General features: G+C 41.7%; 1 long non-coding RNA gene across 1 annotated transcript in view; it reads left to right on the top strand.

Moving 5' to 3' along the window:
* The window catches only part of LOC128628137 (uncharacterized), a 72969-nt gene extending 56298 nt beyond the window's left edge, over nucleotides 1-16671 (top strand). Inside the window, exon 3 of the long non-coding RNA XR_008392462.1 lies at nucleotides 16602-16671. This is a non-coding gene — a long non-coding RNA (uncharacterized LOC128628137). The remainder of the gene's footprint in view (nucleotides 1-16601) is intronic.
* Nucleotides 16672-23880: the final 7209 nt, after the last annotated feature.

The raw sequence follows: 23880 nt of genomic DNA, 5'->3' as shown, positions 1-23880 counted from the left end.
TTGGGAGAGAGTGCAAGGCTCTTATTTATTAAAGAAAGTACAGTTGCAAAGCGGTTGCAAGAAAGGGTAACCTAGGAAGGAAGCCCTTTTCCTCTGAAATTGAACACACCCTACAGCATTCCCCAAAAGAGCTTGGGGCCATCGGCCCTTACCTGGGCTGGCACACACATTCCAACCAAGTTGGTGTGTTGTCCACAACAATGGCTGGTAGCTTCTGGGTTGAAGCAGGTCCTGAATCCTCAGGTCCCTGTTCTGGGCACCAGCTGACATGGACACTGGCCTGTAGTGCCCATGGTGTCATGGATGAGATATGAGACAAATTCACATGAACTACCAAGTCCTGTGAAGGAAAAGGGACGGCCTGGCAAAAACCCAGGCTTTTATTGGGTTTAATTTGCACAGGAATCAGGTACAGATCATTAATCATTGTCAGGCAGTAAGGATCAAACAGTAGATAGCATACAAAGAACTGTTAGGGTTTCTTCCAAGTCAGGGTCTATCAGCTAAAAGGCTATAAACCTTTGGGAAACAAACCCATTTCCTACTTGGGCCATTATCATTTAACTAAGAACATTCTTAGGAAAGTAGGCTCCACAGAATTTTTCATATCCTTTCTCAGGCCTAATCACCCAGGGAGCCCACCCTTTCCAGCACAGGGTTACACCACTCTGTCATTGTTTCAGGCTTAAGTCAGACAGAGGAGGCAAGATAGCCAAGGAATTAGGAGAAATGAGGACTCAGGCTTCATCAAAGCTGAGGGGTGAGGGTTCATCACCCCCTTTCTCCATAGCCCACCAAGCCCTTCCCTGGGGCTTCCACATGATCATGCCTGTCTTAGGTCGTTCCCCCCTTGGGGAATCTTATTGGCTAACTGATCAAGCATTGTGGCCAGTTATGAAAAAAGGAGCAGAAGTGGTGCCCCTGCCTGGGAGATAAGCTTTGTCTCTTTGGTGGCTTATGGTCCGGAGGTTGCTCACTCAGGCTTAGCCATTGGTGGTGGTGGGGTTATAGCCCCTGAAACCAGGCAGGGTGGTTCCCAACAATGTAATGCTATGTCTTGTCCATAGCTTCACATCTGTTTTGAATGGCTACCTAGCATTTCACTGTAACCCTAAAATGTATGGAGTAGGAGTGTTGCCTGGAAAGCAAAGATGAACACAAAAGACCTCTGTCTCCCAGGCTTATGTTCTGGTAGAGAAGAAGCTGTGTATCTGGGTTATTACAAAGAAAGATAACCTCTTGGTGTGCTGTAAGAGGTGTAAGCAGAGTTCAAAGAATGAACCTAGGAGGAATAAATTAATTCTATTTGGAAGACATGAGAAGTTTTCCTAGAATTGGAGGATTTGAACAGGTATTAAATAATTGATAGATTTCTGACAGGTACAGATGTGGAGTAAAGACATCCAGATGTGGGGAGGGCCTGATGATCGTGGGATGTGGCTGGGACATCAATTTGGCAATGGTAGTTGGGAGTATTGGTGGAGGGATAGGAGTAGGGACAGATAAACTGGAAAGGTAGTTTGGTGCTCTGAATGTCAGAGTGAAGAGTACAGCTGTGTGTGTGTGTGTGAGTGTGTGTGTGTGTGTGTGTGTGTGTGTGTGTGTGTGTAGGGCTGGAGAAGTGGGTGGAGATGGAAGAGGAAAGGCTTTGTTTCGCCAGATGCTGGGGGTGCCTGCATTAGAGCAAGTGTTGTGGGAGAGGAAAGGAAGAGCTGAATTTCTGAGACATCACAAAGCTAATTTTTCTTATGAATAAAGGTTGGCAGCTCTGTAACATCATTAGCCATTCTAAACCTGTCCCCCAATGAACTTGGAGGTTTGAATTCCTAATGAGGACAATCTGATTGACAACCTATTTAGGATAATACACCTTAATAGGAAAGTCAAACACACTTATTTTAACAGAGACATGCAACACCATTAATTTGCAGAAGAAAAATAATTGTGGGGTGGCAGCCTTGCCATGCAGCTACCATGGACATGGCTGATTGAAAAAACCACTGAATAACAGTGTGCATGAAATTCTGAATTGAAACAGGGAGCAGAATTCCAGTTCAATTGTGCCAGTAGTTGCAAAGGTGACTTTTGTTCAAGCAGAAGTGCTAGAAAACCTTTAAAGTGCAAAAAATGAAATAAAATGAAATGCTCCAGATGGTCTTAAGAGCAAGTATAAATGCTACTTTGCAAGCCTGTCCCCAGCGTGAACACCATAGTGACAAATGGACATTACTTGGTTTTCTTTATTATTTGGGATTTCTCACAATTCCAAGTGGTTCTGCAAGTGGAAATGGGGAAGCTAGACAATAAACATGATTTTGTCAAATTCAAATTGAGTAGATTCTTAAAACAGCATACTTAAAAAATATAGATTCCTTTTAGCCCACAAAAACATTTTTTTTCTTAAAAACAAAAATAAACAACAAAAAACAACAGCAAAAAACCAAACCTAGACCTTTCCTTGCCCTCCTGGGACAAATGCATATAACACAGTAAGTGAAATTAATATCATTTTCTATGTGGCCCTAATTAATAGTTTCATGCCTGGACCGACTGGCTATTTGCAAAACTTGCCAAATATTTTAAATTGATGGCTAGAGAGATGCTCAGGTGAATGATCCACTGCCTTTGTTTGGCACAAGCCACTTTAAAAGTTTAAAGTAGATGGTAAATCACATGAAAGATTCCCTGAGTATTCAGGGCTGGGGATTAGAGATTCTGTAACACAGGAGTAGTGATTATGTGGCATGAGGAAAAGTGGTTGGAAGTTGGCAACCTTCATGCTCCTTAGAGACCAGGGTAACCAAGAGTAGTGAGGGGAACTGCATTGGAGTACATAAGCTGTTGGCTGGATGGTCATTGCCCAGCCTCTAAAACGATGCAGAAAGTCCCTCTGCAGCTTCCGTTATACATGCCCTTCCCTTGAATGCTCCCAGAGTCAGATATGTCCAACTGTTAGAAGGTTATGGAATTCTGAGTTGATTTCTGCTTCCTTATGGTACATTTATTTGCCCTTGCACTACCCGGAAAGAAGAACTTTAGGATGCATAAACATTACCTATGTTTCTTTCCTTTCTCTTAAATATTTTATCATGGAAATTTTTAAACATAATACAACAGTAGAAAAAATTCCATACAAGAGCTATTTCCTTAACACTTACTTTCAACAGTTATCAATGTTTTGAAAATATTATTCCATCTATCTCTCCTATTCTTTTTAATGGAGCGATTTAAAGCAAATAGTAATCATCACATAATTTCATCTGCATATACTTCAATATGCATCTCTGTCAGATGCCTTTTTTCTATGCATTCACAATATCATTATTAGACATAACAAAGTTAACAATAATTCCATAACATTAGCTAGTACCCAGTCTATACTCATATTATCCTGATTGTCTCCAAAATGTCCTTTAATGGTGGTTTCTATACACTGTATTTTGCACTGGATCTTATATTTCTCAAGTGTATTTTAGTCTATGACAGTCTCTCATCAATGCAAAAAATACCATTTATTTGTTGAAGGACAAAAAAATCATTCATTCTATAGAATGTAGCACATTCCAGATTAGGCTGATTCTATCCTTATAGTGAATTTTAATTAGTTTGCTACTATTTTTCATTAGTGGGTAGCCACTTTAACCTGAGACTTGCTTAGATTCAGTTCTATTTTTGGGACAAGAATACAGGAGGAGACCCACTTTTAGTGGTGCTGAGATTGATCTGTAGGTTTAGATATTATGGTCCTGAAAGTTGTGATTCATGCATGGGTCCAATACAGACATCTGAATAAGAATCTTTAGGAGAACAGCTCAGGTGATTCTGAAACAGGTGACCCATGGACCACCAGCCTCTGAGAAACACTGTTGTAGAGAGGCATTCTGATGTGGGAGAAGTTTCGAAAAATACTATGTGTGTGATGGTTAATTTTATGTGTCATCTTGACTGGGACATGGGGTGCCCAGATGTTTGGTCAAATATTTCTGAATGTGTCTGTGAGAGTGTTTCTGGATGAGATTAACATTAGAATTGGTAGACTTGAGTAGCATATTGCCTTTCTTAATTTCACCTACTATGTGAAAAATGATAAAGAAGCCACAATAGTCATATAGACAAACAGTAAAAATACGAAGCATTACATGCTATTGTAAATATATATGAAAAGTAATTTAGTTGGGTAACTGTAAGAGAAACTGACTTTGACCCAGGGTTAGAAGAAAGGTTTCATAAAAAATGTGAAATTTAGTGTGGGTCTTGAAGGAGTTCATTAAGTGTGTAGTGGGGGGAACAGGAATCTGTGTGTGGTGGAGCCAGCGTGTCTGGTGAACAGATGAAAGTCTGGAATGACAGAGAGCACCAGCTTTGTGGAGGAGTGACTAAGGTAGGAAAGATGGGTCAATCCCAGGTTCTAAAGAGTTTTGTAAGTGGTGCAAAGGTGTTTAGAATTTTCTCCTAGCCAAAAGCTTTCAATGACATTGTAAGCTTTCTAAACAGGAAATAAACATGATGATCTCTGAATTTTATTTAAAAGTTCAAAATTACATTACCAAAAGAGACAATAATTATAGTAGAAAAGGATGACATTTACTTGCATTTACTGTGCAAAGACCCTATGTAAGCCACTTTATATTCATTTTTGTATTTGATTCTTACCATCACATCACAGGGGAGTGCTGTGGGCTACTTTGTGTCCTGCACCCCCTCCCCCAATTTATTTGTTGAAGTCCTAATCCCTAGTGGCTCAGAATGTAATCATATTTGGGGAGATAAGGTCTTTAGAGAGGAGGTTAAGTTAAAATGAGTCTGTTGCTGTGGATCCTAATCCAATCTGACTGGTGCCCTCCTAAGAAAAGGAAATTTGGACACAAATAAACACCAGGGATGTGCAAGCACACACAAAATAACATGTGAAGACCTGGGGAGTGGCCAACTGCCAGCCAAGGAGAGAGGTGTCAGAATGAAATCAGCCTTGCTGACACCTTGATCTTGAACTGAGAGCCTCCAGAACTGTGAGAAAAAAATATTGTTGTTTAAGCCACCTAGTCTGAGGTATTTTGTTATGGTGGCCCTAGCTAACCAATACAGGAAGGATGTTGTCCCCATTTTAGTCATGGAGATCAAAGCACAACAGCCATTTTTCCATGATGGCATGGCAAACCCTTGACGGAGATAAGGTGGGCCCCAAATCACTACACCTCAAAGCCTTTCAGAGTTCTGGAGGGGCTGGGAGAGTGAGTAGAAGGTATTAGTCCACTGGGGCTTTTAAAGGTGATATAAATGGGTGTAGGAGGATGAACTCAAAGAACCCATGCTTAAGGATGTGTTTCCCAGACATTTCTTTCATTGAAAACATGATGCCTAACTAGTTTCTTTTGCCCATTTTATTTTAGTACATCACAAAGAAATTGTATAGTTTTTCTCTAGATCAAGGGTGAGAATCTGGAGGTATATTTTAATAGTTTATTTATTTGGGGGGTATATTATAAAACTTAGAAAATAGTTTATATTAAGATGATCCAGAGAGATCTATCAGATTGCCTTCCTTGCTGTAAATTGTGTACTTCATGTTAAAAATGATGGCTGCCTTCATCCACATGGCAGTTTGGGGAACGGCCCTCCGCATCTGCAGCCCATTGCATTGTCAGCTGTTAGGCTGGTTTTGCAGAGTACACAGTTTTGGTTTTCTCAGATTTAATTCAGTGTTGGAAGAGTTTATATGCTGCTTAACCCCTTGCAGCATATAGATAGGAAAAACACTCTCAATACAGTAATTATAATTTTGTGCTACTAGATTGGAGAGAAAAGCTTGGTAGGATTGGGGCTGGTGCTAAGGATAATAACGTCAAGAATCTGGCCTCCCACTTCCATACTCAGCCCACCCAGATCCAGCAGGGAGGGCTAGGGGCCTGTACATAGCAGGGGGAACCTAGCATTCAGAATCTGGATACCTAAACTTCCAGCCAAGACGGAGGCATAGGTAGACACGCTGTGCCTTCTCACACAACCAAAATAAGGACAACAATTTGAAACAAAATAACAACCAGAACTAAAAGAAAATTGAACTGTGTGGAAGTCCAACAACCAAGGAGTTAAAATAGACATATTCATCCAGACCAGGCAGAGAGGGGTTGTGGCAAAAAAAGTAGTGACACTGGGTACACGAGGCAGCAACTGACAAACCCTGGGCATACAAGATGGCAGCAGGCAGACCCTGGGCAAGCAGGCGGTGGCTGGTAGACCCGGAGTGTGGGGTGGCAACAGGCAGACCCAGTGAGGCAGCGAGTGGGCAGCAGGGCATAGTGCTCAAGGTCACTGGCTAACTGGGTGGTCCCACATTCACGCACAGATAAACCAGGGGAAACTGGGGATCAAGACAGACCACACAACCCAGGGTCCCAGCACTGGGAAATAAAGACTCAAAACACTGATTGAAAACACCTGTGGGGGTTGAGGCACAGGAAGAGACTCCCAGCCTCACAGGAGAGTTTGCTGGAGAGACCCACAGGGTTCTAGAACGTACACAAACCCACCCACATGGGAACCAGCACCAGAAAGGCCCAGTTTGCATGGGGGAAGGGCCTGAAATCCGACAGAGAGTGGAGTAAGTGCCATTGATCCCTCTCACACCCTGCCCTCACAGATAGCATCACAACCCAATGACTGGGTTGCCCTGCCCTGGTGAACACCTGTAACAGGCGCAACAAGACAAAAAAATGGCCCAAATGAAAGAACAGATCAAAGCTCCACAGCAAATATGACTAAGCAATAAAGAGATAGCCAACCTATCAGATGCACAGTTCAAAGCACTGGTGATCAGGATGCTCACAGAATTGGTTGAATCTGGTTGCAAATTAGATAAAAAATGGAGGCTACACTAAGTGAAATGAAGGAAAATGCACAGGGAAACAATAATGATGGGAAGAAAACTGGGACTCAGATCAATGGGGTGGACCAGAAGGAAGAAAGAAACAACCAAATAGAAATGAATGAAGAAACAAGAATTTAAAAAAATGAGGAGAGGCTTAGGAACCTCCAGGACATCTTTAAATGTTCCAACATCCGAATTATAGGGTACCAGAAAGGGAAGAGGAAGAGCAACAAGAGGAAAACTTATTTGAATAAATAATCAAGGAGAACTTCCCCAATCTGGCAAAGGAAATAGATTTCCAAGAAGTCCAGGAAGCTCAGAGAGTCCCAAAGAAGTTGGACCCAAGGAGGAACACACCAAGACACATCATAATTACATTAGCTAAGATTAAAATGAAGGAGAGAATCCTAGAAGCAGCAAGAGATAAGGAGACAGTTACCTACAGAGGAGTTCCCATCAGACTGTCAACTGATTTCTCAAAAGAGACCTTACAGGCAAGAAGGGGCTGCAAAGAAGTATTCCAAGTCATGAATGGCAAGGACCTATATCCAAGGTTGCTCTACCCAGCAAAGCTTTCATTTAGAATGGAAGGGCAGATAAAGTGCTTCTCAGATAAGATCAAGTTAAAGGAGTTCATCATCACCAAGCCCTTATTATATGAAATGTTAAAGGGACTTATCTAAGAAAAAGAAGTTAAAGAAACATGTAGAGTGAAAGGACAGCAAACTCAATTATTAACAGCCACACCTAGAACAAAAACAAAAATGAACTAAGCAAACAACTAGAAAAGGAACAGAACCACGAAAATGGAGATCACATGGAGGGTTAGCAACAGGAGAGTGGGAGGAGGAGAAGGGGGGAGAAGGTACAGGCAATAAGTAGCATAGATGGTGGGGAGGAAATAGACAGGGGGAGGGCAAGAATAGTATGGGAAATGTAAAAGCTAAAGAACTTATGACACATGGACATGAACTAAAGGGGAGAATGTGGGTGTGAGAGGGTGTGCAGGGTGGAGGGGAATGAAGAGGGAAATGGGACAACTGTAATAGCATAATCAATAAAATATATAAAAATATATAAAAAGAATCTGGATACCTAGTCATTTGTGAATTTCATGTCTTTCTGACCCTTTCATGAAAACAAAATAATTTATGAAAGCCTTTTATCGCTTATGTTGAGTGATCATTGGAAATATGACAAAGATTTATGAACAAATATTTCTTTTTATTTTCACTTTTTTCTGCCTCTTCATCCTACTTTCTCATCCTTTCATTTTATTCCCATTCATTTTATGCAAATAAATGATGAAAACATGGAAGGAGAAGTTTATACTAGTAAAAAATATGCATGTGGAATGAGAAGACCTAGGTTTTAGTTTTGAAGTTGCCAGTAACTGGCTCTGTGAACTTGGGGAAGTCTATTTTTACCTCTTTAAGCCTCCATTTCTGACTCTATGAAATTAAGGGCTAGATCATGTAACTCTGATATTTGATGATCCCACATTCTCTTAGGCTTGTGAAAGAAGGTTGAGATGAAAATGTAGGAGAATATCAACGCACATGCATTGTTGGCATTGGTATCAGGCCTGAGAGAGTCCTTCATTTTGACTGTCTTTTTCCTCCCACTCTATTTCTCCATTTATTCCATTATATTTTATTTATTTAAACAAATATTTATTTATTTATATTTAGAGAGATGGGAAAGGAGGGAGAGAGAGAAGGGGAAACATCAACTGGTTCCCTTTTGCATGCGCCCTGACCAGGGACCAAACCTGCAACCAAGGCATATGCCCTGACAGGGAATCAAACCAGTGATCTTATGCTCTGTGGAATGACACCCAACCAACTAAGCCACACCAGTTAGGGCTCAATTTATTTAATTTTCTCTCGTTCCCATTGGTGGTAAGAACCTTACACGTGGGTGTCCCCTGGGCCATGCTTCAGGCATTTCCCAAACCATAACCTTGACTATCAAAACTTGCCTGTTCTGGGTTCTACTCCCCCAGAGCACCTCCATGTGAAAGAAACAAAATGGATAAATGATTTCATAATTAGGCATAAATAATTTATTTTCCTCAGGCATCATTTTTTAGATGCCTATGGCCTCTTAAATTCAATGATCACTTATTGATCACCCACTATGTTCAAGCACTATGTTATTGACAACAGAGATTCAGATAAATAAGATGTGGTCCCTTCCCTCAGAGCTCACAACTTTAGGGAGGGATGCAAACCACTAACTATGATGTAAACTGGTCTTTGAGGAGAGGTGGAAAGCCACTGTATTGAGCTGGGTTTTGCTGATTGACAGGCTGGATTTTAATAAGAAGAAGCAGTGGGTGGAGGGGAGGAAAGGCCATTACAGGAAAACTTTAGTGAAAAGGCCCATGACAGAGAGCATTCAAAATGTATCTAGTGAAAGGCAAGTAGTCTGGGGAATGGGCAATGAGTTGGGTGTGAGGATAGGTTTGGGAGAAGATGAGCTACCATAGAAGCAGAGTAACATGGGGCTCTGAATACTGTGCTAAAGAATCTGGGCTGTGTCGTGTAGGTGGTTGTGAGCCATTGAAAGTGGGCTGGATCCTGGTGTGAGCTGAAACTGTGTTCTCTCTAGAATGGGAAATGTTTGGAGGGCCAGGGTGGGAAGTGTAGACCCAGCTGTGGTCTATTTGGTTGAGGGATCCAGAGTCCTAGGCTTCAGGAGGCACATACATGCTGCTTTTGGTGTCAGCTCTGATGGGAGACACCTCGTATAACCCTGCCAGTGTGATAGGGATAGGGGACATTGGTAGCCCAGAAGTTTGGTTTCAGAGCACCTAGGAAAACCTCTGGGAATTCTTGGATGACTTGGGAGGAACTGGAGGGGTCTTCAGATCCTGCAGAGTAGGTGGAAGTAGAGTTAGAGAATTGCTTTTGTGTGAATGTCTCCATTTCACTGAAAAGCTATGGTTAAGAAAAGAGGATGGGGGTTCAGAGGGTAGTGAACTAGGAAAAGAAGGGGGTTGATGACCAGTACTTTATGGGAGCACAGTGATGGAGATGTAGCCCTTTGACATATCCCCTTGTGGGGGTGATTATACTTCTTTGGTTTTAGCACAAGACCACTGCGAACCAGACACTTCTTTCTGTGCCTCCAAAGGTGGTGGTGGGGAGACATGGGGCAAATACAGTGAATTCTTTGCCTCTTCTGACTTGAGCAGCAATATTATATGTAGGAGACACCTTTGGTGTGGTAGCTTAAAAATTTTTTTATTCCTTTGAATATTTTAATGCCTAGGGACTAGCCAATGAGCTTTCTAATGTCACAGAAAAGACTAAGAAAAGCAAGAGGAGCTGGCCTCTCCACTTTCCTCTGGGGTCTGCTAGGCAAACAGATCCTGGTAGCTGGCTTACCCACTTTTGCCCCTGGATCCTGAGGAGTCAGCACAGAGTAAGTGGGAAGACGCTTTACTTCCAGATGATAACCAGAGAGAGCTGTGGAGAATGGGTATCAAAAGGCTGAGGGCTTATTTCCTTTGCGGTGGAGTTGCCTGTCACATTTCAGCGCCCCCTGATCTTGCATTCTCATAGCAGCACCCACTCAGATATGTCCAACACGTCCACTTAAGTAATGCGATTATTCTCGGAGGCGCTTTTACATAATGCGCCTCCCATCAGGTGTGCATTATGTGCTCAATCATTCAGCACAGGACCCAGCGTCTTTCCTCTAATATAACTTTACACACAGCTAATGAACACAGGTTCCCAACAAATGACTGTACCAGTCAATAAAGAACAGAGCAATCCCACTCGCCCGAGCTGCCACAGCTGCCTCTGGAGCCAATTAGCCAGCTCCTTCCCAGGTGCTGCGGGAATACATTTCCCAAAGTGGTTCTCCTTCTCACCCTGGGGTTATCTTTCTCTCGTTCTGCTTCTTCACGGAGGCCATGCAAAGCAGGGTAGGCTGTGATGTTCCATTGGCAGATGAGACAGCTTAGTGATGAGAACTGGGGACTTGATTTAAATTCACCATCCAACTTGATTGCTTTATTCTAAACAAAGGGTTGCCGGGTAATTTGGGGTGGAAGGGAGATATGATGAGCCCCATCATTCCTGATGTTCTGAAAAGCCAGGAAGCTGCTGAGAGAACAGACTGGTATGCATCTCAGCCCCTTCATGGTTTAAAGGTTACCTGACAGGTACGGATCCAGGAAGAAATGAAAGTATGTGTCTGGTTGGCATTTGTCCTCTCTCCTGCTCACCTCAGTGGTGAAAGCCCAGTGAGGTGTAAAGGAGCGGTCCCTGTGCTGGGAGTCAGGATGCATGGACAGTTACTGCTTGGGTGACTTCAGGAGGGAAGCTCACCAAGATCTTAGTGTGCTCTCCTGTGGAATTTCTGCTCTGCCTCTCTCCCTGGGCTGCTGAGAGGACCAAATGATAAAATGTCTGTGAAAATACTTTGTAAAGCAAAGCTCTGCACAGATATATAGTGTTGAGTGGATAATGTGGTGAAGTGGAAACATCAATGGCTAGAAGTCAGCAGATTAGAGCCTTGAATTATTTTCTGCTCAGCTCTGCCACTTACTAGCTCAAGGACCTCGGACACCTCACCTCGACTACAGTGGACTTAGTTTTCCCATTGAGAAATTGGGGAAGATAAAGCCTATTTCATAACATTGTTTGAAAATTAAAAGAAGTAACAGCTGTGAATATTGAGAAAATTGTGGAGTATTATACAAATCAAAGAAATTATTTATTATTGCTTATGTTGACTTAACTGTGGCCTTAATCCAGCTCTCCTGGCCCCTGGTTATTTCATTTGCATTTTGTTATTTTGCCCCTAGTTTTTGTGCTGTTTTTTCTTTAGGTTGAAAAATGCCTCTCTTTTGTTTTAAATCTTCTGAATGAGACAATAAACCTCTGCAGGGGTCAGGTCTGCAGTGGGTTGTTCAGTCACAGCTCAAGGATTTGTGTAGAGTCAGTGCTTCCTGAATGCTGCAGATCCCCTGAGGTCACTTCAGCCCTCAGGTCCACCTTGAGTGTTACCTCATTTCCGAGAAAGATGCTAGTGGTCCTCTTCAAAGAAAAAAGAAAAAAGTAAACCCAGTGAGTTATTCTTTGACCATCTCTTCTTTTCTTGATGTCATTTTCTTTTTCTTTTCTTTTTTTTAATTCAGTGAATGAGTCTGGTTCCCTAAACCAATCGTGTGAGCCAGTTACTCATTACAAGTTCCCTCACAGTGAGAAAATGAGTCTTTAGTGAACGTGCCTTGTTGTAACTAATGGAATGAGAGTATAGGATATATTGCTCTCTTTCTTTTAACAAAAAATTTTCACTTCTTTTGTGTATATGTACCACAATTTTTTGATCCATTCATTTACTGATGGGTACCTAGGTTGCTTCCAACTCTTGGCTATTGTAAATTGTGCTGCTATGAACATTGTGGTGCATAGGTTCTTTGATATTGATGTTTTAGGATTCTTAGGATATAATCCCAGCAGTGGAATTGCTGGGTCAAAAGGCAGGTTGATTTTTATTTTTCTGAGAAAATTCCATACTGTTTTCCATAATGGTTGTACCAGTCTGCAATCCCACCAACAGTGAACTAAGGACCCCTTTTCCCCACAACCTCTCCAACATTTGTTATTTGTTGCTTTGTTTATGATAGCCATCCTGACCGGTGTAAAGTGGTATCTCATTGTGGTTTTAATTTGCATCTCTCTGATAGCTAACGATATTGAGCATCTCTTCATGTGTCTCTGGATTCTATGCAGCAGAGAGAAAGAAGGAGCTCCTACCCTTTGCAACAACATGGATGGAACTGGAAAGCATTATGCTGAGTGAAATAGGCCAGGTGTTGAAAGACAAATGCTATACGATCTCACCTTTAACAGGAAGCTAAACAACAAAACAAACAAGCAAGCAGAATAAAAACAAAGACACTGAAATAGAGAACAAGGGGACAGTGACCAGAGGGGAGAGGGAAGGGAATTTAAGGGGAAAAAAGGGGAGGGATTTGGAGGAACAAATAGGAAGGGCACAGGGACAAGAACTAAGGGGGGTGGAAATGGGAGGGAGGTGGGGAGCATAAGGTGGGGGGAGGGCTGGGATGGGAGAAATAGACAAAAAACTGTACTTGAAAAATTACTCAATAAAATTAATTATAAAATTTTCACTTCTTTTTTAAAAAATATTTTATTTATTTATTTTTAAAGAGAGGGGAAAGGAGGTAGAAGGAGGGGGAGTGAAACATCGTGTGGCTGCCTCTAGCACATCCCCTACTGGGGACATGGCCCACAACCCAGGCATGTGGCCTGACTGGGAATTGAACTGGTAATACTTTACTTGCAGGCTCACACTCAATCCACTGAGCTGCACCAGCCAGGGCCTATAGGAGATATCTCTTGAGTAAAAGTTATAATCTCTGTTCCAGTCTAATATACTATCTTAAACTGGAAAATGCAATGGTATTAAAATACCTTTATTTCTTAAGATTAGAAATGTCAATGCTTTTGGAACTTTAAAGCTACAAATCAATTGCATTTATATATAGCTTTATAAAGGATGGATTTCCATAAATACTAGCAATGGTGAATCTTGTGAAATTTGTGCCTGGTGGGAGAGCACTGAAAGAAACTCTCCATGTCTATGTCTATGACTTATTGAGTTTCTATGAGGTGCAAAGCACTGTGCTGACCTTCGTGAAAGGCAGAAAGAAGGGGAAGATATGGTCCCTGCTGGCAGTGTGTTACTTTGCAATTACAAATGAGTGCTTTCTTTCAGTATATGGAGGCCTAGAATCAAACCCCATGACTTCAGGCCTCCATGCTTTTTTCCAGGTGCCCAAACTTTGGTGCAGAGAGTCATGCTTCTCTTCCTGTTTCCTCCACAATAACATTGGCCACAATAATATTTGTCAAGGTTCTGACTTGTTAAAGGGACATCTATGAAGGATGGAAGCCTAAGGGATGTTGAGAAATTATGGACTAGAGAGAGAACAGTAGTAAAAGGATGTAGGGATGGTTAGGACCAGGAAAGAAGTGAATGTGGCAGAATCAAGGTAGATTTTGTAGGGGTAGAAAGTAATTTATGTAGTCTTCATTATTTAAAAAAGCTTCCCAGGGCTGTGTTGGTGGATTCCCACCCCCCTCTGCAATCTTCTATCTCTAATCTATTTCATCAAGTCACTGGGCAGAGGCCTGTGAATGCCCTCAGACTCACTGTTACAAGCTATTAGATCGAGACTCCAATGGTAAGTGGATTCAATAGTCCAAAGTTATTTCAAATGTTCCCACAAAGACACAATTTCTTTAATTATGAAAGCCCAGCTTACTCAAGTCCTTTGAGAAAATTAACAGGGAAGGAGCTGCAGCTTGAAGCCAAAACACACTCCGAATGCATATTTCAGGCAAGTTTCCATTTGGATCCAATGGTAGGTCTCCCTTCTTGTGATTAATAGGCAAACAAACTGGGTTCCTGCACAGTTAAGGGTGCATGGTGTGTGTGTGTGTGTGTGTGTGTGTGTGTGTGTGCATGTAGGTGTGTGTGTAGAGGAAGACACCAAGGGAGAGTGAGAATTGGTGACATGAATAAAACTACTGATGAGCCCTAACACTGCATCTGATTAAATAGGGTATTGTGCATAGGAAGAATGTAAGGGCTTTTTAAATTTTAATTTCTAAAATTTTAACAAAGAATTAGAGTCTGGAAAACACACCATGGTTCTATTTCACTGGAACGTTTCCAGTTTGCTATTAAATGACATATAGATAAATATATAGAAAGCACAGTGTGGTTCCTGCCTGGCACCTTCAGTGAGGAGATTTGGGGGGTAGTGGTGAGTGAAGGACCAGAGGCAGTGATCTGGCCAAGGCTACTTCTTCCTCTTCCAGAGTTGCTTCATGAAAGGTAGGAAAAAGGTTGTACTTTCAGCCTGTTCAACCTTAAGTGTGGATTAGTATTTTCTCTTTTAAAAATGAACATTTCCTATTGGGCTTGCCAAAAAGTCCATGTTTTTTTCAGTAAATTAAGACATTTTTCATTTTTACCAATAACTTTATTGATTTGAATATTTTGAGTAAGTTGGCTATCTCTCACTATTGGCTTCTAGTGGGTAGAGGCCAGGGGTTCTGCTAACCATCTTTCAATGCATAAGACAGCCCCAAAACAGAGAATTATTTGCCAAAATGTCAATAGTACCAAGGAACGTCACAAACCACTTTTGACACATTTGATTAGCCACAGCACCTTCTCCATTCATTGCACAATCTTTTTATGTGTGTGTTTCAGTTGCATTTTTACCTTTCTTGAAATGATAAAGCACAATACATAGAAAACATTATGTATCTTCTTCCATCTTTGATATTAAAATGACTGCACACAAACTCACCAAATTTGATTTTTTAAAAATGCATGCTGATATGACAGCTGTCACAATACAATCTAACAAAATTGTTTTGAATGAAGTTAAAGACAACAAAGTACAGTATGAAAAAACTAAATGGACTTTTTGGCCAACCCGATGATCCAGGGATGTCTAGCCTGTGTGGCCCATGGGCTGCATGCATCCCAGGACGGCTATGAATGCAGTCTAACACAAAATCATATGTTTACTTAAAACATTATGGGATTTTTTGTGACTATGTGTCACAGGATATTTAATCTGTGGCCCAAGACAACTCTTCTTCCAGGGTGGTCCAGAGATGCTAAAAAGGTGGATATCCTTTGTTTACAGTCTATAAACAAAGGTAAGAGAGTACTTTAATAAGCCCTGATGTATCCATTACCTGGTTTCAACAGTTAGCAATATTTGCCAATCTTATTTCATTCATGAGTACTTCCCACCCCGCCCCCAATTTTTCTGGGTATTTTTAAAGGAAATTCATAGACATGTTTTGTAACTGTCAACATTTCAATATGCATTTAAACTGGTAATTTAAAAAAGTTACATATACCTGATGCCATTATCACATCCGATAAAATGACAATAAATAATGTTACCTAATACCTAGTCAATATTTAGTTTGGATGGTTGTCTCCAAAATGTCTTTTTACATGTTTTTTTCCAGTGAGAATTCAAACAAGTTCCAACTAAGGCATTTAGTTGATTCTCTTAAATTTCTTTTAATCTATTTATTTTCCATGTCATTGATTTGTTGGAGAAACTGGTATTTGTATCCCCAGTGGCTAAGATTGGTCTTTGGTGGAAGGAAGGCCACTAGATAGAGGACAAGGTGACCCCTGCTCAAGGCCCAGCTCTGATAGTAATTATCAGTCTAACCCTGGGATACTGAGTTGGCCTTCCTCAGTCTCAGTTTCCTTACCTAAAACATAAAGGCCTTCAATCAAGTTGCCTGTGAGACCCCTTTTTAAACAGAGGGAACAGGACAGAAATGTCTGCTGCCCTCTATCTACCAGACCCTCATGCTCTCAACCATTACTACAAGGTAGGCAATGTTTCTCTATCTGAGAAAAGCAATCAACAAGCCAAACCCAGTCGGATTTGGAAGAAGGTCCACTGCTGGTCAGGACCAGCAGTGTCTCCTGACTTGAAGACTGTCTGAAACTAAAGGGAGAAAGCCTGAAGGCCTGGAAAGGCATGATTAGTGACCTATGGGGTTATTTTTCTTATCTCAAACTTTCCTACTTCCTTGACTGCAACAGTTCAGTACTCGCATGGACGGGGTATGGAATGCCTGAGCTTCCTTTATTCTTCTATAATGCATTAAGGTTTAAACTAATTTTCATATTCCAGGACCATTGAATATGAGAATGGGAAGGGACCTGAGCAGTAATTTACTCCAACTCTGTGTACGATGAACAGATCACCGAAGCACTTAGCCTCTTTGTGGAGGGAGCTCGTGGCTTCCTGAGGCAGCCCCTTCTCACCCAGGTGAGCCACTCGAGAGGTTTTCCCTACTCCAGATTTTGCCTTCTGAAACTCCCACAGTTTGGGCCTTGCTCTGATTTTCTTATTTATTTTTTTTTAATTTATATATTTTTAATTGATTATGCTGTTACAGTTGTTCAATTCCCCCCTTCATTCCCCTCCACCCTACCCCCCATCCCCACCATTACCCCCCTTTAGTTTATGACCACGTGTCTCTAGTCCTTTAGATTCTATATTTCCCATGCTATTCTTGCCCCCCCCACCTATTTTCTTTCTACTGTCTATGCTACTTATTTTCTGTACCTTCTCCCCCCATCTCCTCCTCCCACTCCCCTGTTGCTAACCCTCCTTGAGATCTTCATTTCTATGTCTCCACTCCTGATCTAGCTGTCCTTTTAGTTTGCTTTCGTTTTAGGTGTGGTTGTTAATAACTGCGAGTTTGCTGTCCTTTCACTGTTCATGTTTCTTTAACTTCTTTTTCTTCGATAAGTCCCTTTAACATTTCATATAATAAGGGCTTGGTGATGATGAACTCCTTGAATTTGATCTTATCTGAGAAGCACCTTATCTGCCCTTCCATTCTAAATGAAAGTTTTGCTGGATAGAGCAATCTTGGTTGTAGGTCTTTGGATTTCATGACTTGGAATACCTCTTTCCAGCCCCTTCTTGCCTGTAAGGTCTCTTTTGAGAAATCTGTTGACAGTCTGATGGGAACTCCTTTGTAGGTGACTGTCCCCTTAGCTCTTGTTGCTTCTAGGATTCTCTCCTTCATTTTAATTTTGGCTAATGTAATTATGATGTGCCTTGGTGTGTTCCTTCTTGGGTCCAACTTCTTTGGTACTCTCTGAGCTTCCTGGATTTCCTGGAAGTCTATTTCCTTTGCCAGATTGGGGAAATTCTCCTTTATTATTTGTGCAAATAAGTTTTCCACTGGTGGCTGTGCCTTTCCCCTTTCTGGTACCCCTATAATTCGGATATTGGAGCGTTTAAAGATGTCCTGGAGGTTCCTAAGACTCTCTTCATTTCTTTGAATTCTTGCTTCTTGACTCTTTTCTGTTTGGCCATTATTTGCTTTCTTCTGGTCCACTCCATTGATCTGAGTCCCAGTTTCCTTTTCATCGCTATTGGTGTCCTGTGCAATTCCATTCATTTCAATTAGTTTCGCCTTCATATATTTGTCTAATTTGTGGCTATAATCAACCAGTTCTGTGAGGATCCTGATGACCAGTGTTTTAAACTGTGCGTCTGAGAGTTTTGCTATTTCTTCATCGCTTAGGTCTATGGCCTCAGGGACTGTGAGAATTTGTGACATTTTTGGTCTGTTCTGGCCCTTTAAGTGTGAGAAGTGGCGCCTTGGACTCCCGGGTCGCTGGGTTGTGACGCTGTATGTGGGGGCGTGGTCAGAGCGGGGAAATGGCGGCGCCCTCTACTGCCGCTTGCCGCGGGGACACGGCCCCGGTCCAACCGCCCACTCCCTCGCCTGTCCGCTCTCGCACAAATAGGCGACCCCAGTCAACACGCAGCACCGCTTCCCCGCTGTCTCCTCCGCGGTCGCTCGCCTGGTCACTCGCTCGGTCGCTCACTAGGTCCAACCCTGCGCCTGGATTCCGTGTGTCTGGATTCCGCGCGTCTGGATTCCGCGCCTGAGCCCGTCTGACGGAGTCCTCCTGTGCAATCCTGCTCCACCACCCACTGGTTTCGCCCCTTACCGGTCAGGCTGCAGAATTTGTTGTTAACGGACTTCCGAAAAGTTCAATTTTCCGTGTTCTGGCTGTGTTTTGTGTTGCTAATATTTAGTTGTCCCTAAACTTGGTTGTGTGAGAAGGCACGGCACGTCCACCTATACCTCCATCTTGGCGGAAGTCCCTGATTTTCTTATTTTTTATTGGAAGTGGTTTGTTTTTCCATCAACCTTATTTCTCTTTTCTGTTTAAGAGTCTGTGGACTCACTAAAGAGCACTCAAGTTGTTCCTACCTGTTTGGTGGCTGGAGTGGAGGGATTTGAGGATGAGTCATCAGTGACAGGCTGAGGGCTCCAGTCTTCAGTAGAGAATAGCTGACTAGCCACAGATGACACCTGAGCCTTCAGAACAGCCTATGACCTTAGGTTGAGTAGCAAGGGGCTGCAGCAGTCACTCACTCTAAAATTCCTCCTTGGTCATAGCCTTTTCAGCATGGTCTGCTCTTTCTTCTCAGTCTCTCTGGGATCTCTGTAGATGTAGATATCAGGCAGGACCTCCCAGTGGTGACCATGTGAGAAACTGCTGCATACATGCAAAACAAGCTGGGCCAGCATCTACCACCCAAGACCTGCCAAGCGAGCTCCCTTACTGTTGTTGCTTGGGTGGCAGTGTCCATATGGCACAGAGCAGACTCTGTGTTATGCAACAGTGGCAGACAGGATAACATCAGACATCTCTGTATGGGGCTGGTCACTGGCCCTGAGAGCAGTCTCCACAAAAGGCCGCAGCTTCCAGAAAGCTGCTTGGATCTGCTTCTTGAAGCTTGCAAGAGTCACGGCCTGCAATAGACATAGTTCCAGAGGTGGCAGCAGCTTCAGCAGACCTTGTTGGCTGGTATTCCTGGAAGATATGACACTAGCGTCAGAGGTAACAATGGCACGAGCTGCATGCAGAAGCTTCTTTAGATTTATGATGTAGATGCCATCACTTTTCATTTTATAGATGAACTGTTCTATTTGAAAATCACGGTTGGTGCTTCCTAAGTAGGTTTTTGGTGCAAGGAATTTTAGGACATTCTTCCTCAATGTGCAGGACATCAATGGCTCTGAACATTGTGAAAATCTCTTATTAAGTTAAAATGGGAACCTGAAACAGCACTGTAAGGATGCCTCTATGGGTAGTGCAGCAAGGTGTTGCTGTCTGTGTTATAAACAATTCCTAGCTTTCACATGACAACTGTAAAGCTGATTGAAGACTATTTATCTTTGTCTTCTTTGACTATTTACCTTCAACCACACATAGCAGTACTGTCAACTCCTCGTGGTTGCAGATGCTTTCCTGTGGCTCCCACAGTTGGACACAATATTCTAGGTGGGTGATCAGCATAGAGCAAGAACTCTCACTAACCTTATTCTATACCTTAGATCTAAGCATATAGCTTGATATTCCTTAGATGATCTTCCTGAAACTTTAATAAAGGTATTTATGGAATGGAGATTGTTTCAGAAAGCAGGAATCTGGGACAAAGGACTTTAGAATATTAATGCTAGAAGCCTTTAACTGGAGAAATTGTCACAGGAAAAACTCCCCACAAGAATGCTATAATTGTGAATTTGTATTTCCAAAGACTTTTAGGTTAGAATATTATCCTGAAGATGCTCTTTTAAATTGCTTAGTTATCCCAGACATTCCTTGTCTATACAGAGTTCTTTGGACTAATCTATAGATTTTCCTCTTAGAAATTTACCCAACTTTTCTAGCATAGAAAGCCTGGGTTATGCTATTGTGATGGTTTTTGGATTGGACAGCCCCACTGCATTAGGTGAAATTTTCCTGAAATATGTAGCCTTCTTCTGTAAAGGAGAAGAATGTGGGTGGAAGTTGGAGTATTGGAAGAGCTTAGAACTGGAGTGTAGGGTTGCCTTCTAGAAACCATGTAATGAATGAGGCTCAGATAAGATAATGGTAGTAATATCCACAGACAAGTGTGGAATTTCATGAAAATATAAGCAGCACAGTACTGTGAGCAGGCTCTTGTTCAGTGTGGCCGTGTGGGTGGTAAGAAGCATTGCAATCTGTTCCTGTTCTTATAATAACAGATTTCCTGCAGTGCTTCCTCTTTGCCCTACTCTAATCCTAATTAGACAAATTAGACAAGTCGTTTAAACATTTTTTTCTTGTTGCTATAGAGATTATTTTAATACTAATGACTAACTTTCTCTCTATGTTTCTTCCAACTCCTTCACAACTTTCATAGACAGTTCTGGAAGGGTGTATCTTAGGAGCTGGTAATATTTATCACCTTCCTATGGCCTTTGGTTGTGATGACTGGGACATCTATCTAGCCTTTGACCAAATTCCCTTGACTCAATGTCAGGCTTCCCTTAGCCAGGCTTCCCTTAGGCAGGGCCTCCCTGGCCTGCACCGCATGCCTTCACATCCTGACAGCAGTGGCATGGGGTTGGGAGGCATATAGGGTACAGACCCTTTCTCTTTTCTCTGAAGAAAGGGTAACCAAGGAAAGGTAAAGTGTCTTTGAAGGCATTGGCAAAAGCTGCTTCTCCTCTAAGTATGGGGCCAGGGGAAGGGAGCTGGACTTTTTGGGTGGTACCCAGAGGTCAGACCAACCCACCAAATCCTCCTTCCTGAGCAAATGTGATGGTTTCACTGGGACCAATGTAGGGAGAATAGTTTTGTGATGATGGTACACCCAGTAGCTTCTACTTCAGTCAGGCCAAACCTTCAACATAAATCATCCTTTGCCCCAGACATTTGCTTTTTACACAGATGAGGTCGTCAGATTCTTACCTAAAATTACGCAAAGGAAGTTTTAGAGGAGCTTTGTGAAACAAGTTCATTATCTCCCTGTTTCTTCCGCCTGCACTTCTGCAGTCCTCATTGTTCAGCAAGGAATTACTGAGCAAACCAGGCAACCTCTCTTTCACTCAACAAAGAAATTTAGCAATCTCTGAGGCTGTGTCACCTTGCCAGCAGAAACACTGAATGGCAATAGCACTGAGAGTCAACACTAATAGCCGACACCAAATTAAACTGCCAGACTTGGTGTGATGTAGTTCTGTCACCTCTTGACACTTCTGATGTGAGTACAGGGGCTTCTGCAGGAAATTCATCAGCTGTAGTTCATGACGCATCATCTTTACATATCTGTCCATCTACATTTGTCAGCAACAGGCCAGCTTCAAATGACTTCAGTGATTGGTATATAGATTGCACTACCTCCAGACATAGTAAACAGGGTTTTAACTCTTGGGGCTCCTTTAGTTCTGCCTTCCTCTCTGACAAGGCCTGGTTACTGATGTTGTCATTCTCCTTGTGTTTCAGGTGCTGACCGACAAGAGCTGATTAAGAAAGCCTCCTTTTTTTTTTTCTTACTAATATGCACTATCTCAAATGCATCCCTTCTTTCCAAGTTAGCTATTTGGTTAATGCACATTCTCTTTGGTGTGTATTTCTGAGGGTTATCTAAAATGTGTATTTGCTCATTCATGGCTTGATTTGCCATTGCTCTGATGGGGAAGATTAGAATTACAGTACAGGTTCATCTTGCTAATCAAACTTGTTTGCTTCAGTGTGGAGAATGTCTTTGATTTTTTTGTGCTTTCCAGGCAGATCATTTTAGTATAGTAAAAGCTGCTAATGTGTCAAGATCAGGGGCTTGCTGATTTTAAAAATATTTCCAGAGCCTTAGACTTTTCACCGGTTGTTACCACCTGATGTGTTTATTTCATACATTTGTCGACACCCTCAAGCTCATAACATGTTGTGGGAGTAAGTTAAGTAGCTTTCCAGGGGGTACAGCTATATATATATATTTTTCCTTATATCTCTTTCTAGTAGTGGGGACATGGGAGTCTGGTTTTGGTACGATATTACAGCTTTATTTTGATTTTTTGGGGGGGTTTATTGCAATGACACCAGTTTTTGGTATTCTATTACAAGATGGTTTTAAAAAAATTTTGGAGGGTTTATTGCTGATACAAGACTCTATATGCATTTGTAGAATGAAGGCTATACTTGTTCACAAACCGCATGTATGTATTCACTGTTGTTTTTAAGGAAACTAGCTTTTCTTATTTATTTATTTAAGTATATTGTATTGATTATGCTATTACAGTTGTCCCAATTTTTTCCCCTTTGTTCTAACCACCAGGTACCCCCCCCTTCCCTTTAGCAATCACTTTAGTTCATGTCCATGGATCATGTGTACAAGTTTTTGGCTTCTCCATTTTCTATACTATTCTTTTTAAAAATATATTTTATTAATTATGTTATTACAGTTGTCCCATTTTTTTTTCTCCCATTTATTCCCCTCTGCCCTATACCCTGCCTTTTACCATCATTCCCCCACCTTAATTCATGTCAATGGGTCAAACATATAAGTCTTTGGCTTCTCCATTTCCTATAATATTCTTTCTTTTAAATTTTATTTTTTTTGGTAAAAATAATAATAATAATAAAATAATAAAAATAAAATAATACTTTGTATTTTATTTGATTTAGTTGAGATTTTTAACATTTCCCATACTATTCTTAACCTCCCCCTGCCTATTTTGTACCTACCATTTATGCTTCTATTCCCTGTACCTTTCTCCATTCTCTCCCCTCTGCCCTCCCCACTGATAAACCTCCATGTGACTTCCATTTCTGTGATTTTTTTCCTGTTCCAGTTGTTTTCTTAGTTTATTTTTGTTTTCCTTATTTTTGTTTCCTTAGCCTCTCCTCATTTTTTTTGAATTCTTGTTTCTTCATTCTGTTCTGATTGAATGTTTATTTCTTCCTTCTGCTCCAAACCATTGATTTGAGTCCTGGTTTCCTTCCTTTCACTGTTGGTTCCCTGTTTATTTCCTTTATTTCACTTTTCATAGCCTTCAGTTTTTCCTCTATTTTTTTTGATTACACTAAACTATTTCTGTGAGCATCCTGATTACCAGTGTTTTGTACTGTGCATCTGATAGGTTGGCTCTCTCTTCAACACTTAGTTGTATTTTTGGAGGGGAGCTTTGATTTGTTCTTTCATTTGGGACATATTTTTAGTCTCAGTGGGCCTGTTACCGTGTAAGGGGTGGAGCCTTCAGTAGTTGCTGGGGCAGGGCAACCCATGTCGCTGGGTTGTGGCACTATCTGTGGAGTCTGAAAGGGAACAAGGCTGCTTGCTCAGCTCTTGGCTGGCTTTCAGTGACTTCCTCTGCTATCCACAAGCAAATTGGGTGCTTCTGGTGCTGATTCCTGGGTGTGTGGGTTTGTGTACATTCTAGAACCCTGTGGTTCTCTCCAATGAACTGCTGTGAGGCTTAGAGTTTCTCCTGCACCTCAACCCCCATAGGGTTTTTTCAGGCAGAGGTTTTTATGCTTTATTTCCCCATACTAGAACCCTGGGCTGTGTGGTCTGTTTCACTCCCAGTTGTTCCTTTTGGTTTACTTGCATGCAAATGTGGGACCGC

This window comes from Artibeus jamaicensis, unplaced genomic scaffold (genome assembly GCF_021234435.1).
Source record: "Artibeus jamaicensis isolate MK-2021 breed Jamaican fruit bat unplaced genomic scaffold, CSHL_Jam_final contig_548, whole genome shotgun sequence".
NCBI lineage: Eukaryota > Metazoa > Chordata > Mammalia > Chiroptera > Phyllostomidae > Artibeus > Artibeus jamaicensis.
Note: the sequence above shows the minus strand (reverse complement) of the source record. Positions and strands in the feature narration are given on the sequence as shown.